At 37.1% G+C, this 16,299-nt stretch overlaps 1 non-coding gene across 1 annotated transcript; it reads left to right on the plus strand.

The window, feature by feature from the left end:
* The first annotated feature begins 8,132 nt into the window (after positions 1 to 8,132).
* Positions 8,133 to 8,205, plus strand: TRNAK-UUU (transfer RNA lysine (anticodon UUU)). Its single transcript has one exon. It is a non-coding gene; the product is annotated as a tRNA-Lys (tRNA).
* The last annotated feature ends 8,094 nt before the right edge of the window (positions 8,206 to 16,299 follow it).

Genomic DNA, 16,299 nt, shown 5'->3' on the forward strand with positions numbered 1-16,299 from the left:
GATCAGTCATCAACATGAACTTTAGTCATTTTTCGTCACTAGCTTGTTGAGATCAATGTCTCGCTCGCCTAGGTCCACTTAGAGTTGATCTTGGCCTTTAGGAATATTTCTGTTGAGTTTACAATCCATTATTATGCCCTGAAGTGCATCCACTTCATCCACCAGGTGAGAGATCTAATGTTAGAGAGCCATTATCTTATCAATGAATTCCAACTGTGAGTGATACATTTGGAAAATTTTAACTTGCAAATCATAGTTAGCCCTATGGAGAGCTTCGTGAGTAGACAAATAATGTGAGCAAGAGCTTGTCACTGAGGAGTTCTCTGAACTAGTGTCAGAATTCATTGGGGCACATGGAAAGGGGCCAGAAAAGATACAAATACCATAAGGACACCACCCAGACCGACCCAAGATGGCTTCAGGAGAAATATATTTAGGTAGAAGGATTTGGGAACAAGGGAATTTAGGTAGAACCATCTAAGACCTCAAATTATTGATACCCCAAGCGTAGATGAAACAACAATAGTCATACAATTTTTTTGTCAAACCACAGTAGGTGTCTAAATTCGACTATGAGACAAATTCACAGAATTACCACATGACCAATGAACTAGAAACATACACAAAACTCTTTTGAAGGGAGACCATGATATTGCTAGGGTGATGTTTGGCAGAGCTTCAAACCTCTTCAATAAACTTGAATTGGAACCCAAAGTGTAGAGAGAGTAGCCTTCTTTACTTGAATTTCCATCTAGGCCATATAGATTACAAAGTTCGAAATTGAAAACAGGGAACAAAGATTTACCTTCATACACTAGAGCCCAAACCTGCTCGAGGGCGTAAGAATTGGGGAGCCTAGGTGTTGGCGGGGTGGCTTAAGAACTAGTGAGTCTCATCCTCCAAAATTCCCAAGAAATGGAGTGCCTAACCCACAATATCGCCACACAAAGGAGGAGCAACTGAAACTAGGAGAAGAGCTCTTCAGAAAGCTGCTAGAAATTTGAACCCCTGGATGCCACAATTAATTCCAGAGACATAACCATAAACAGAGTAAGAAACCATGAAGATGAAGGAGCAATATGGAATGCGAACTCATACATGAATGGAAGAGGACCAAGGTGAAAGCTAAATTTATCGCTCATTCCCTTGTCAATACATACATTCCTCGTTAGCTGAACATGAAATTTCTCGGTACACCTTCCTGAGAGAGTCGCCATGATTTTGAGAGGACGAGGTTTTCAAGGTTGGGGCAGATGATCACATTAACAACAAGCATGTGAGGCAAAGGGAGACACAGATGCATGGCAATGGTTCTTATACAATACCGCGTTATGGGAGATAATAGCCGAAATTTGATACCAAACCTTTGAACATTCAAAATAGATGCAGAGATTATGGAGGGAAATGCATAGAAGGGGTGTGATAAAGGAGGGAATATAAGATAGGGAGCACGGACCAAGGTTAATGCCAAAAATACAGTTAGCTAAGTAAGGGAGGGACCAAGGGTGAAACCAGATCCTAGGGTCCATATAGCCTTAGGGGATTGGACAATATCTACTAGAGCCATTAATTTCTTACTTAGTCTCTTCTAGAGAGCAGGCCTTATTGGCTTGCAAATCAGAATCCATGTTATTGATTCTCATAATATGATAAGACTCCTTAGTATGAAAGTATGCAACCAATTTTCTAATTCTTTGAAGCACCAAGGCAAGTGAGTTATCCTTTAGACTGCTCCCATTAATAAGATAATGGATCGTAAGCAACGAGTCTCCCAGGACAATGATATCTTTAATGTCTTTGCCTTTAGCAATGCATAAACCTTGTAGGAGAACATACATCTCAACTTGATTGTTGGTTTTTCTTCCTAGACTCCATAAAAAATTTCCCTCAATCTCAACTTGATTATTGGTCTTCCTTCCAAGACTCCATAAAAAATTTCCCTCAAATATTCCATCGAGATTAAGTAGTAATATAAAAGTTTTAATAAAATTAAATTTCTATTAAAAAGTATAATGTTTATCTTTAAATTTAATCAATTGAGATGAATCTATTTTATTTCGTTAAAAACAAAATATAATTTGTCAATGTATTTTTTTATTATAATTTTTTTGATAAGAAATTTAACAATATTCCAAATCAAATATATCATATTCCAAATCAAATATATTATATCACTAATTGTTAGTGGTATAACTCATATAATTTATTAAGAAATAAAATGTTTAGAAAATTATTTACAAAATTTAGAATTAATTTGACATTAAAAAAAAGAAACTAATATTAATATTTATAATGTATTAAAGAAAAATCAATTAATGGAGTTAGCACAAATTGTAACATATTACTCATTAGTATTTTGTACGTGAAGGCGTAATATGAAGGATAATATTTTAAGGAAAATGTCGAAAGTATTAATTAATGGAGATAGAAGTGGTATATTATTTAGAATTAATTTTGAGTTAACATGTTAAATATTATTATTATTATTTATATTTTTTAACTAAAACAAATAATATTATAAAAAAAGTTGAATTTTTATTCAATTATAGTTATAAATATAAATATTTTATTTAATTATAGTTATAAAGTTTAAGAGAAATTTAAAGTCTAAGTGGTATTTACTTAGGGATATAAAAGCCCTATTATATGTTGTAGTTGATAGATATTTTAGGATCCCATGAGTTCTTTTACATGTTATTCGGTGACTATAGATTCTACAAAATATGTTTGAAAGTTTTTTATCTAAGCAAAACATACAGAGTTATGGAACTCGAGAGCATCTATTTGGTCGATGGATCCCGTTATAGGGTGGTCCCTCTCTTCAACACTCCTTCTTGTAGCCTTACTCCAACACTTGCTTGAAAATTAGCTAAGGAATTTTGATCCCTTAAGATATGAAAGGCCTCCACCCTATTAAAACAAATGAGCTATAGCTTGATTCATGCCCACAACCCGTGAGAAGGGGCAAAGGTACCATATTGTATTTTTATTAATTGGTTGATGACCAAATGTGAATCCCCAATCACCTCGAGTTGCTTTAAATTTTTGGAAATTTCTAGCGTCATCTCCATCCATAGAGGAAATTGTTTTGCTCTATTGTTAGTGGAAGTTCCTAATCCCCAAGGAAAGGTGGTTTTTTATTGTTCATCTAGGAAAGTGATGACTCCACCTGCTCCTACCACCCTTTGGTTGCTTTTCGAGGTTCCTAAAAGAAAGCGTAGGAGTTTCTCATCCCAGTAGCCAAGTGTCAAAATCAATGTTTGAGAGTCGCAGGATTCCTCTTGTTGGCCCTCGTGGTTTTTTAATGTTGGACAACGACTGGGTACTAGTTTTAAGATCATTTATTTAACTCCTTTCTTCCTTGAAGAGGTATTCTAGTAGCTGAGGGGGAATATTATTTTCAGAGAAGGATTCCAGTGACAGTTACATTGCTTAGTAAGCCATTTGACCTAAAGTTTCCATTTGATCGGAATATAACCTCGTTGTCTGCTAACTAGAGCTTCCACTATAGAAACGTTGATAAAGTTTTCCATACTTTGTGCACGGAATTTTTGGCATTAAGAGAGCTTGGGTAGGAATTTTTCTAGTGCGGGAAAAATCCTTTCCATAACAAAGGTATGAAAGTGATATGAGCTACATTAGAGAATGATGTCTTCCAAGTAGTGAGAGGGTAATCACAATGGAGAAAGAGATGCTTAGTCGTTTCAATGTGAGATCGGAAAAGGACACACCAAGAAGGACCAACAATTCTTTTCTTTTGAAGGTTCTTTGTTGTTAAGTTTTTTTTGTGCGCTAATTCCCAGTAGAAAAAAAATATTTTTGGGAGATCTTCAACCTGCCAAATTACCCTGGACAGATCTATTGCAAGATAATTTCGTATCCCTGCTTCACTTGATATCCCTGGCTCAATTGTTCCAACTACGAGTGTATTTTTGATCCACATGCACAAGGGAAACTCCATTGAGATAAGCTAGGATTTTATTTCTTTGGTCAACAAGGTGCTCAGGAATTTTTGAGAGATTCCACCCATCCCACACTTTGACTTGTTCATTTTAGTGTGATATGTCACCTAATAAGTGCTTCATCCTTGATTCGTCATCCATTCCTTGAGATCAGAGAGATCCTCATGAGAGGAGATCCTTCTTGTATGATTGAAAGACTCCTCCCAAATTCTAATTTCTTTGTCATTTCTAATGTACCAACATAGATGATTCAAGATGAGAGGGGTCACTGCTCAACATCATTTTCCAAATGGTTGAACCTCTTTTGGACCAGAGCAAGAAGTAAGGGTGAAAACTGGAGGAGCCTTTGAAATATTTTTGCGTAACACCAGATTGCCACCACCCACCTGGGTTCTCAAGAAGGTGCCAGATAATCTTGGCTTTGAGCACAAGATTTAGCAGATGGGGATATTGTATACCAAGGACCCAATGATATTTTTGCGCTCTTATAGTTTTCTAATTTACCATGTGTATCTTTTTTCGTTTCCTTTCCCACCATGCCATAGGTATTTTTTGAGAAAGATACTCAAATTATTTTTGAGACTAGTTGAAAACTGTCTTGAAGATTGATAAATTGGTAAGGAGGTCAGAATCAATTTGATCAACATTATCCTCCCTACCGCGTTGAGCCAACATTGTCCCTCATGCTTTGAAATTCTTTTGTATTTTGAGAATGAATCCATCCCATTCCTTTTGTAGGGTAGCTCCCTCTGAGATGGGGATACCCAAATATCTAAATTTTTTCCATTTAGCCAAGAAGGGGAATTCTATGACCTAGGAAATATCTCTTAACACTAGCTCTGGGCAACTCCCCCCAAATATTTGGCCCTTGTTTTTTAATTTATCTGCTAGATGTTGTCATGTATATATCTAGGAATTTTTGAAACATTTTTTTTATCACCTTTTAGGCTCATCCCATCAACACTGTGTCATCTACGAATTCAGAGTGGTTTATAGGTTTGGTGTTTCTCGCCATCTAAAGTCCTCTAAGGTTTCCTCTGAGTCTTTCTACATCCAATTTTCTATTGAGTGAATCACCTATAATGACGTTAAGGAGAAGTGAAAGAGGGCATCCTTGCATAAGCCCTCTCGAAGCCTTTAAAAAACTTATTGGTTTGTCATTTAGTAAAGGGGATATCTAGGGGTGTCTAATGCATGCTTTAACTCACATGATGAAGTTATCACTAAATTATGTAATTTTTAATTATTAACTATGAATTATTATATTATATTATATCGATTTGGCTTGTGTAATTATAAAATTATAAATTATGTAATTTTTAATTATTATATTATTCGTTGTAGTCTAGTTGGTTAGGATACTCGGCTCTCACCTGAGAGACCTAGGTTCAAGTCCAGGCAACAGAACTATTTGTTGGCTTAGTGGGTCCTGACTTAGGTTCAAAGTTAGTTGCACCAAACAAATCCCTACACTATTGGACCTTTTGGCATCAATTCACGGAGCGCGGACTGAAGTCTCACCCAAAGCAGTATGGGGGGATGCTGGAACCAAGTTTCCGCACCCAGATATCACCATGATGCCATTTTGTGCCCTAAATTTGCCTTCATGCAGGTCGATAAGCCTTTATGGCTTATTGATGTAACTTCCTTTACTCAGTCTCTAGACCCTGAATAGGTAAATTAACCACTTACGCGCATCAAAGATTACTATTAACCCAATAATTACTCGGATCAACTTAAGTGTTCGATAAATTTAACATACAACATGATAGTCTTCACGTAAATAGTTAACATCAATTGCGTTCATATAAAAATATAGATCAGGTAAATTTTCACTGATTAGTTCACTGATTAGGCTTAGCGCACGCATTACTCTCGTGCTTTGAATAAATATTCACAAGGTCACTTGGGTTCTCACAAAACCACTCACAGTTCACTATGATGAAATGAAGCTCTTGAAAATAGATTATTTCTCCAACTTTATGCAAAGAGCATGTTATGGCTCTTCGCCTCTCTTCAACCTTTGTGGGGTCATCATAGTGAGACTATATTATCAGTGCTGGAATCTTCGTTTCACATAGTTGAGAAAAATCTTCCCATCTCATAACTGGCTTTTTAGAATGCTCAGATTTCCAATTGAACAACAACACTCTTAAGTCATTGCATACTCGGTAAATTTTGGGAACCCTTTCTAAAATTGTTTTGGTTGTTTGCTGCACATGATGAGCAACCTTATTCATTGAACCAGATGACCTTGCATCCACTGTATATACAGTTGGGGATAATTCAACAAAGCCAGTGAAACGATCCCTAAGCCTGTAAATGCATTGGACCGCTGATAAGTACAATTCTGAACTTTCAGAAGTTTTATCAATATGAGTGAAAACTGTGACATGAGTGAGAAAGGATTATGCTCTTTTGGAATTATAAACAATAAATCTTAGCCAATATACTATATCTTCTTCAAGTTCTTGAAGCTTTTTGGGTTGTTTGTTGTCTGGTTTTCTAAACAGGCTGCAAATTATGAGAAAGAAAGATGGGCTCCCGAGACCAGGGAACATGAGATCATGAAAAGCATGGAACTCATGCTAACCCGCAAGGTCCCAAATTGAGATTCTAGTATCATCATCTTCTAAGACCTTGATTTTGATACCCTGAGTTCTTGTGATGGGTTCACAAGAGTTTTTATTTGGTCTACTGATGGAATCTTGGCTCGAGCAACATGAAATTACATAGAGTTGTTTTACTTGTAGCCAAAATTGCATATATTGGTCATTTGAATTGGAAAAATCACTCTTTGTTGTCCAATTTATCATGGAATACCTAATAACATTCATAACAAGGATAAGTCATCTAATTTCAAAAACTGTAAAATTTTCTTACTCTTATGAATTTTGAAAAGCTTAAACCTTGTTTTAGGTCATATTTTATTTGATTCCAAGTAATGAATAATCTCTTAACACTAGGTCTGGGAAAATCCCCCCAAATATTTGGCCCTTGTTTTGTTAATTTATCCACTAGATGTTGTCATGTATATATCTAGGAATTTTTTGAAACATTTTTGCTATCACTTTTTATGCTCATCCCATCAACAATGTGTCATCTACGAATTCGGAGTGGCTTATAGGTCTGGTGTTTCTCGCTATCTAAAGTCCTCTAAGGTTTTGTTTGAGTCTTTCTACATCCAATTTTCTATTGAGAGAATCACTTATAATGATGTAAAGGAGAAGTGAAAGAGGGCATCCTTGCATAAGCCCTCTCGAAGCCTTTAAAAAACTTATTGGCCTGTCATTTAGTAAAGGGGATATCTAGGGGTGTCTAATGCATGCTTTAACCCATATGATGAAGTTATCACTAAATTATGTAATTTTTAATTATTATATTATATTATATCGATTTGGCTTGTGTAATTACAAAATTATAAATTATGTAATTTTTAATTTTTAATTATTATATTGTCCGTTGTAGTCTAGTTGGTTAGGATACTTGGCTCTCACATGAGAGACCCGGGTTCAAGTCCTGGCAATGGAACCATTTATTGGCTTAGTGGGTCCTGACCCAGGTTCAGAGTTAGTTGGGCCAAACAAATCCCTACACTATTGGCCCTTTTGGCATCAATTTGTGGAGCGAGGACTGAAGTCTTACTAGAAGAAGTATTGGGGGATGCTGGAACCAAGTTTTTCCGCACCTAGAGATCAGCGTGATGTCGTTTTGTGCCCTAAATATGCCTTCACGTAGGTCGATAAGCCTTTATGGCTTATTGATGTAACTTCCTTTACTCAGTCTCTAGACCTCCGCGAAGGTCTTCGACTGACTCTTGCAAACCCTGAATAGGTAAATTAACTACTTACGTGCATCAAAGATTACTCTTAACCCATTAATTACTCGAATCGAATTAAGTGTTTTATTGAGTGAATCACCTATAATGATTTAAAGGAGAAGTGAAAGAGGGCATCCTTGCATAAGCCCTATCGAAGCCTTTAAAAAACTTATTGGCTTGTCATTTAGTAAAGGGGATATCTAGAAGTGTCTAATGCATGCTTTAACTCATATGATGAAGTTATCACTAAATTATGTAATTTTTAATTTTTAATTATTATATTATATTATATCGATTTGGCTTGTGTAATTACAAAATTATAAATTATGTAATTTTTAATTATTATATTATCCGTTGTAGTTTAGTTGGTTAGGATACTCGGCTTTTACCTGAGAGACCCAGGTTCAAGTCCCGGCAATGGAACTATTTTTTGGCTTAGTCGGCTTTTACCTGAGAGACCCAGGTTCAAGTCCCGGCAATGGAACTATTTTTTGGCTTAGTGGGTCTTGACCCAGGTTCAGAATTAGTTGCACCAAACAAATCCCTACACTACTAGCCCTTTCGGCATCAATCCGCGGAGTGCGGACTGAAGTCTCACCCGAAGCAGTATGGAGGGATGATGGAACCAAGTTTCCACACTCAATATCGATGTAACTTCCTTTACTCAGTCTCTAGACCTCTGCGAAGGTCTTCGACTGACTTTTGCGGACCCTGAATAGGTAAATTAACTAATTACACACATCAAATATTACTCTTAACCCAGTAATTACTCGGATCGACTTAAGTGTTCGATAACTTTAACATACAACAAGATAATCTTCGTGTAAACAGTTAACATCAATTATGTTCATATAACAATATAAATCAGGTAAATTTTCACTGATTAGTTCACTGATTAGGATTAGCGTGCGAGCTGCTCTTGTGCTCTGAATAAATATTCACAAGGTCACTTGGGTTCTCACAAAACCACTCACAGTTCACTATGATGAATGAAGCTCTTGAAAATAGATGATTTCTCTAGCTTTATGCAAAGAGCATGTTATGGCTCTTCGCCTCTCTTCAACCTTTGTGTGGTGATCATAGCGAGACTATATTCTCAGTGATGGAATCTTCATTTCACATAGTTGAGCAAACTCTTCCCATCTCATAACTGGCTTGTTGGAATGCTCAGATTTCCAATTGAACAACAACACTCTTAAGTCATCGCATACTCGGTAAATTTTGGGAACCCTTTCTAAAATTGTTTTGGTTGTTTGCTACACATGATGAGGAACCTTATTCACTCAACTAGATGACCTTGCATCCACTGTATATACAGTTGGGAATAATTAAACAAAGAAAGTGAAATGACCCCTAAGCCTGTAAATGCATTGTCACTGATAAGTACAGTTTGAACTTTTCAGAAGTTTTATCAATATGAGTGAACTGTGACATGAGTGAGAAAGATTACTGCTCTTCCGGAATTAGAAACAATAAATCTTAGCCAATATACTATATCTTCTTCAAGTTCTTGAAGCTTTTTGGGTTGTCTGTTGTCTGATTTTTTGATCAAGCTGCAAATTATGGGAAAGAAAGATGGGCTCCCGGGACTAGGGAACATGAGATCATTAAAAGCATGGAACTCATGCTGACCCGCCCCAAATTGAGATTCTAGTATTATCATCTTCCAAGACCTTGACTTTGATACCCCGAGTTCTTGTGATGGGTTCGATTGGGTTCACAAGAGTTTTTATTTAGTCTACTGATGGAATCTTGGATCGAAGCAAAACTCTGCAATATGGAATTTTGCTACCCAAATATCTAAATTCCCAGTAGAAAAAAAAAATATTTTTGAGAGAACTTCAACCCGCCAAATTACCTTCCAAAGTGGAGAGGGAATGGCTGGAGAGATCTATTACAATATAATTCCATATGCCTACTTCACTTGATATCCTTGGCTCAATTGTTCCAACTACGAGTGTATTTTTGATCCACATGCACAAGGGAAACTCCATTGATATAAGCTAGGATTTTATTTCTCTGGTCAACAAGGCACTCAAGAATTTTTGAAAGTTTCCACACATCCCACACTTCGCCTTGTTCATTCTAGTGTGATATGCCAGCTAATTAAGTGCTTCATCCTTGATTCGTCATCCATTCCTTGAGATCAGAGAGATCCTCATGAGAGGAGATCATTCTTGTATGATTGAAAGACTCCTCCCAAATTCTAATTTCTTTGTCATTTCTAACGTACCAACCTAGATGATTCAAGATGAGAGGGGTCACTACTTGACATCATTTTCCAAATGGTTGAACCTCTTTTGGACCAGAGCAAGAAGTAAGGGTGAACACTGGAGGAGCCTTTGAATATTTTTTCATAACACCAGATTGCCACCACCCACCTGGGTTCTCGAGAAGGCGCAGATAATCTTGGCTATGAACACAAGATTTAGCAAATGGGGATATTTTAAACCAAGGTCCCAATGATAATTTTGCGCTCTTATAGTCTTGCAATTTATCATGTGCAGCTTTTTTCGTTGCCTTTCCCACCATGCCATAGGTATTTTTTGAGAAAGATACTCAAATTATTTTTGAGACTAGTCGAAGACTGTCTTGAACATTGATAAATTGGTAAGGAGGCCAGAATAAATTTTATCAACATTATCCTCCCTACCGGGTTGAGCCAACATTGTCCCTCATGCTTCAAATTTCTTCTATATTTTGAGAATGAATCCATCCCATTCCTTTTGTAGGGTATCTCCCTCTGAGATGGGGATACCCAAATATCTAAATTATTTCCATTTAGCCAAGAAGGGGAATTCTATGACCTAGGAAATATCTCTTAACACTAGGTATGGGCAACTCCCCCCAAATATTTGGCCCTTGTTTTGTTAATTTATCCGTTAGATGTTGTCATGCATATATCTAGGAATTTTTTGAAACATTTTTGCTATCACCTTTTAGGTTCATCCCATCAACAATGTGTCATCTACGAATTCAGAGTGGCTTATAGGTCTGGTGTTTCTCGCTATCTAAAGTCCTCTAAGGTTTCCTCTGAGTCTTTCTACATCCAATTTTCTATTGAGTGAATCACCTATAATTATGTAAAGGAGAAGTGAAAGAGGGCATCCTTGCATAAGCCCTATCGAATCCTTTAAAAAACTTATTGGTCAGTCATTTAGTAAAGGGGATATCTAGGGTGTCTAATGCATGCTTTAACCCATATGATTAAGTTATCACTAAATATGAATTTGGTCATCGTCACAAAGAGATATGCATGGAAAACGCAATCCAAAGCATTGGCCAAGTCCAACTTTCTCACCATTCCTTTGTCCCTTTATTTTATCCCCTTGTCAGAGAAAAAGGCTTCTCAATTTCACTCTTCATTCCTTCTCCTCCTCTCTATTTTGAAAAAATATTTCTTAGGCTAAATCTTTTTGCAGGAGGAGATGTGCTCTTGTTACTAGGTTCTGGGCCATGTCATTGGCTAGAGCTTCTTGGTTGGCTTGGATCTCTTTCTTTTTAGATGTTGGAGAAGAGAAATCAATATTTCCTCATTCTTTGAGTGCTCTATTAACGTGTCTTATATTTTCCTCCCAAAAATAGGCTATAGATCCAAGAATATACATATCCCATATTCTCGAAACTATTTAGACTGCTTCCTCTTCCTAGAGCGATAACTGATTCAACCTAAAAGGGATCAACCCTAGATTCTACTGTTCTGAAGTAACTAGAGATATGGAATTATGGTCAGAGGCCACATTGATAAGAGTTTATGCCCGAAAAAACAACCCCTGCAGAAACTAGTCTCTTTGGATAAAAAATCGAACCAAGTGAGCAATTATGAATTGGGCACTAGTCCTTTGATTGGTTCAAGAGAAATTTTTGTTATGAGGTTTCATATCCACCAGCTCCCAATCTTGGAGAAGGTCCTCCAGGTGTTCTCTAAAAGGGTCCCTTGTTGTATTTCTCCCTCTTATCTCCGATGCATCTAAGATGGTGTTGAAATCCCTAACTAAAATGCTTTGATGGTGGAAATCCTCTGGATACAATGTATTCAAAGCATTCCAAAATGCATTATTTTCTCCATAAATAGTTGGGGCGTATATATTGTAAATATTTATTTTACACACTGTGTCTGAGTGTTCCAAAATCATCAATATAACATTCTTAAGAACAAGGTGACTCATTAACTTTAATTGTCTTGAATTCCATACTATGCATAGTCCTATGGATGTCCAGAGGAGTTGTTTGCAACTATAAACTATTTTTCCAGAATATATCAATGACAATAAGCATTTTTTCCTATGGAAGTTTTGTCACTTGGATGAGAGAATGGGGGGGAAAGCATCCTACACTAAACATTTCATGACTTGAATTTTCCTTTTACTACCTGTTGTGGCCAGCAACAACCCCCCTTCTTATTTAGTGTTATTCCTAATACTAAATAAGTGGGGACCCTTAGTCAAAAATTTAAAAAATTAATTAGTGCTTGTATTTCCTTTTTAATAAAAATTACCATCATAAACTTAGGAAAATACCCTTGAAAAATCTAAAAAGTTTAAATTTCATGATAAGGTAAGACAAAATCTTCCCTTAGGAAATATCGCATCGCAAAAAGATAATGAATACCTCCTTGCAAGCCGAATTCTAAGATTGCGAGATCGCGATGCGAAACTACACATTAAGAAAAAATTTATCGCATCGCATGCCTCAAAAATCACTTATGCTGAAAAAAACCTCAAACTGCCGATATGCGATGGCGCATATCGCAAATCGCAATTCGCAGAAAATAGATTAACAAAAATTTTCATATGCCATGCTCCTGCGATATTGCGATAGAGCAACAAAGCAACATTGCGATAAAGCGATAGAGCGATTCTGCGATGTTGCGATCTGCTATATTGCGAAGCAAATCGCAAAATCGATTCATCGCAGATCTTTTGGGCTCGTGGTTCGAAAAAGTATTTTCGATAAACCGAGACCTAGTTATGCGCTTTAATGCTAATTAATGAGTTAGTTGCTAGTCATTAATGGAATATGGTTTTGTGCTTATCGAAAAGTCATTTCATGTAAGGTGGTGTATTTTATATGTCTTCGGCATTTAAAACTTTCCCGTCACCTTTCCTTATCATTATTCTCACTTCACTTGTAAACTGCAGGAACGAAGAACAGAGAAATATACAAAGCAGTACGCAGGACATTATGGGAAAGAAAGGCAAAGCTCCAAGCTCTGAAGAGAAAGAAATGGCGCCCTTGTATACAGACACCGCCTGTAACAAAGATGCTGGTATTGCTACTTGGGAAGGCATGTATAATCTACTTAAAGAAGAGAATCCTAAAGTGATGGAGGTTACAACTACTGCAGGCTCACACGGGTCTTCTGAGGCGTCTATTACAAAGCTAGCTTGTTCGTTCTTACACAGGATAGCAGCAAGGCCCAAAATTCTTCCATACACAGACATGATTAAATGGATACTGGATAGCGCTGATATCAGAGATAAACAGTTTAAGACTCAGGGTCAAGAGCTTACGGAATCATTATTTTCACAAAATTTGAGCTTTATATCTGCTAAAAGAAAACGCGCAAAAGGCAAAAAATGCACCAAGGAAGCCCGGATCAAGAAACAGAGGCAGTTTCCGATGCGCGATTAGCGCCTCGCTGGGCAAAACTTCTTGAAAAGGAAAGCTTCTAATTGCTCAGTCACCTGTAAGCCTAGAAATTTGTAAGAAAGTAACGCTAGAGACCGGCTAGAGACAGAAGGCTCAAGAAAAGGCAAAATCAATCCAAAGATTAACTAAGTTGAATTGGGATTATTACTGGGCATACTTGGTAAAACCACACAGCCAGTGCATGACTCTCAAATGTATCATCAATTCTGCCGAGAACATGGCGCTAGCTCTTGCTGATTCTATTTTCACAGCATAGCTAAAATCGGAAGTCGATCAGCCGACTCTTCTCAAGCAAATGCTGAACGCGTGCGATTTCAAGGAGAAGATACAGAAATAATTAGTTAGTAGTTTTAATTTTAGATTCAGTTTTAGTTTTAATTTTGTTTTATTTTTGCCTGAAATGAGGACGGTCATTTAAACCGCATCCTACATTTTTGTAATAAGTTATTTTTAGATTTAGTTAGTAGTATTTAAACCCTTCTCATGCATTTAGAGAAGGGTCCTGAAATTTGTCAAAAACTTATCCCCAGAACATGCACTTTTGTACCCTCTGAGGAGGTTTTGATGAATGAATGGAACAAGATTTATTGATATCTGCATTTAATATCTGCTACTAATGTTGCACTTCTGTACTCTTAGTGGATGTTGGATTAAGAAGAGATAAATCATTATCGCTTGAAGCTCATGAGTAGGACTAGTTATAAATGGTACTTCTATCTCTTAACTATTTCTGCCTTTGTGTTAAAAGTGATATTCATGTTCAGTTGTTTATATATTGATGCGTGAATGCCTGAGTTATCATTTGGCACTTTTGTACGGTGATAGCTATTTATTTATGCTTAATGTATGAGTAGCTTATTATGCGATATGCCTTTCACAATTGTTTCGTCTAACTTTTTATACGAAGTGGTTCATCTTTATTGAATTCTTTTCTCATAGCAGTTGAATGATCTTTATTATCGATTGTTATCTGAAATCATTTTAGATCGCATAACAGAAGGATTACACCCTGGGTTAGTGTAGACTTAGATATTTCTGTTTATTAGAATACAATTTGCATGTTATTAGATTAGAGTTAAAATTAGAGCATCTCACTTAGGAACTTTTAGAAAGGAAATATCAATTCTTCACACACACACACAAATTGGGAAACTGGTCCCATATCCCCAGTCGGACCCACTATACTAAACGGAAAAGGAGCTGCTAACCAAGGTCCGGACCGGGTGGGTATCCCCCTTGTTGTAGACCCGATTTTCGGGGCTTCAACATATTTGGCGCTAGAAGGAGGGCATCGAACTGTGAATGGAAAGCAAGTCTAAATCTAAATACCATTCTGAGAGTAAATCACCCTCACCATCTCCCCTGACTTCTCCATCGCATTTAGAATCTTTAAATCCAGAGCCAGAAGTCGTAAGAGCAACAGTCGCTGCTACCAACCCTGACATTTCAGAAAAATCTACTATTGAACCTCCTGAAGTTGAATATTTGATTCACAAACTTCAGCGATTTTCTATATCTCCTCAAAGATCTGATAAATCTCAAGGTAGCGTGATTTCGCAATATAACCATGCTCATCCTCTTACCAGATTAAAGAGTGAAAAGTTTGGTGTTCAGCCAACCGAATTACCTCTACCCACAAGGAAGAGAGCAAGGAAATCTCCTAAAGGGTCCGATAGCGAGACTCTTTCATCATCATCATCCATCTCAACCTCTTCACCGCGAAGTCAACCATCCACTCCTCCACTTCAGATCATTGTCCATCAGTCCACCGATACTCCCACATCTCCTTCTCAATCATCTGGAGTCGTAATATCCTCATCTTCTCAACCACAGGGATCATTTTCTGCACTTTGCTCTGTTAATAGATCAACGATGGCCCAATCTCCATGTAATAACCCAGGGGCCATCTTAATGCCTGCGCCCTTGAGTTAGCTACCGGCCCATCCTGAAAAATGGCTGCCTAAGTTTAACCCTGAGGCAGGCATGCTAGCGGAAGAACATATAAATAACTTTATGCTATCCATAAATCTCAATGGAGTTACCAACGAAGACGCTGTTGTTCGACTTTTTCCTTATACTCTGCAAGGAACAGCCGGATCATGGTATTTCTCATTACCGTCTAGATCTATTACTAGTTGGGAAATTTTCCAAGAACAATTCCTAACTAAGTTCGGTGATGACAAGTCTACGGCGACACTGATCAACGACCTATCTAACCTTAGGGCTGAGCCAAAAGAATCTATCAAAGATTTCAATTCACGTTTCAATAAACTCTTAAACAAAATTACTACTGCTTCCAAGCCTAGCGAAGAAGTGCGAAGTGAATGGTACATTACTGCTTTACCATCAAACATAGCAATCTTTGTTGATAGGGGTAACAAAACAACTTTAATCGAAAATATGAAAGAAGCAATAACAGTAGAGAAACGTATTATGGCCCTAGAAAAGAAAAACGCGATAGAAGAACGAAAATCCAAGAAGGTTTCTTTCAAGGAAGATCCCAAGAAAAAACAATCGAAGATCCATTCGATTTAGAAGGATTGCAAAAAGTTTTGAAGACCATGTCTAACGAGATGGTCGACATTAAGAAACAAGTGGTAGAAACTTCTTCTAAAAAGCCATACAGAGCTTTTAAAAGAAACCCTTCAACCGATTCCAAACCCCCTAACGCTATTACAAGTGTTGAATCTGAAGAAGAAGAAGAGGAAATCGCTATTGAAGAACATACCGATGAAGAAGAAGTTGTAGAGTTACAAGGTATGTGGGATTTCATCCTCCCAGATGAAGAGGATCAAGAGGCATTCCCGGTTAGTACTCGCAGTAGAAATCAACTTGATCCTCCTCAACCTACACCTAAGCCAAAGA

Source organism: Pinus tabuliformis, chromosome 6 (genome assembly GCF_031772625.1).
Source record: "Pinus tabuliformis cultivar Carrire ecotype Pingquan chromosome 6, CPIR1, whole genome shotgun sequence".
Lineage (NCBI taxonomy): Eukaryota > Viridiplantae > Streptophyta > Pinopsida > Pinales > Pinaceae > Pinus > Pinus tabuliformis.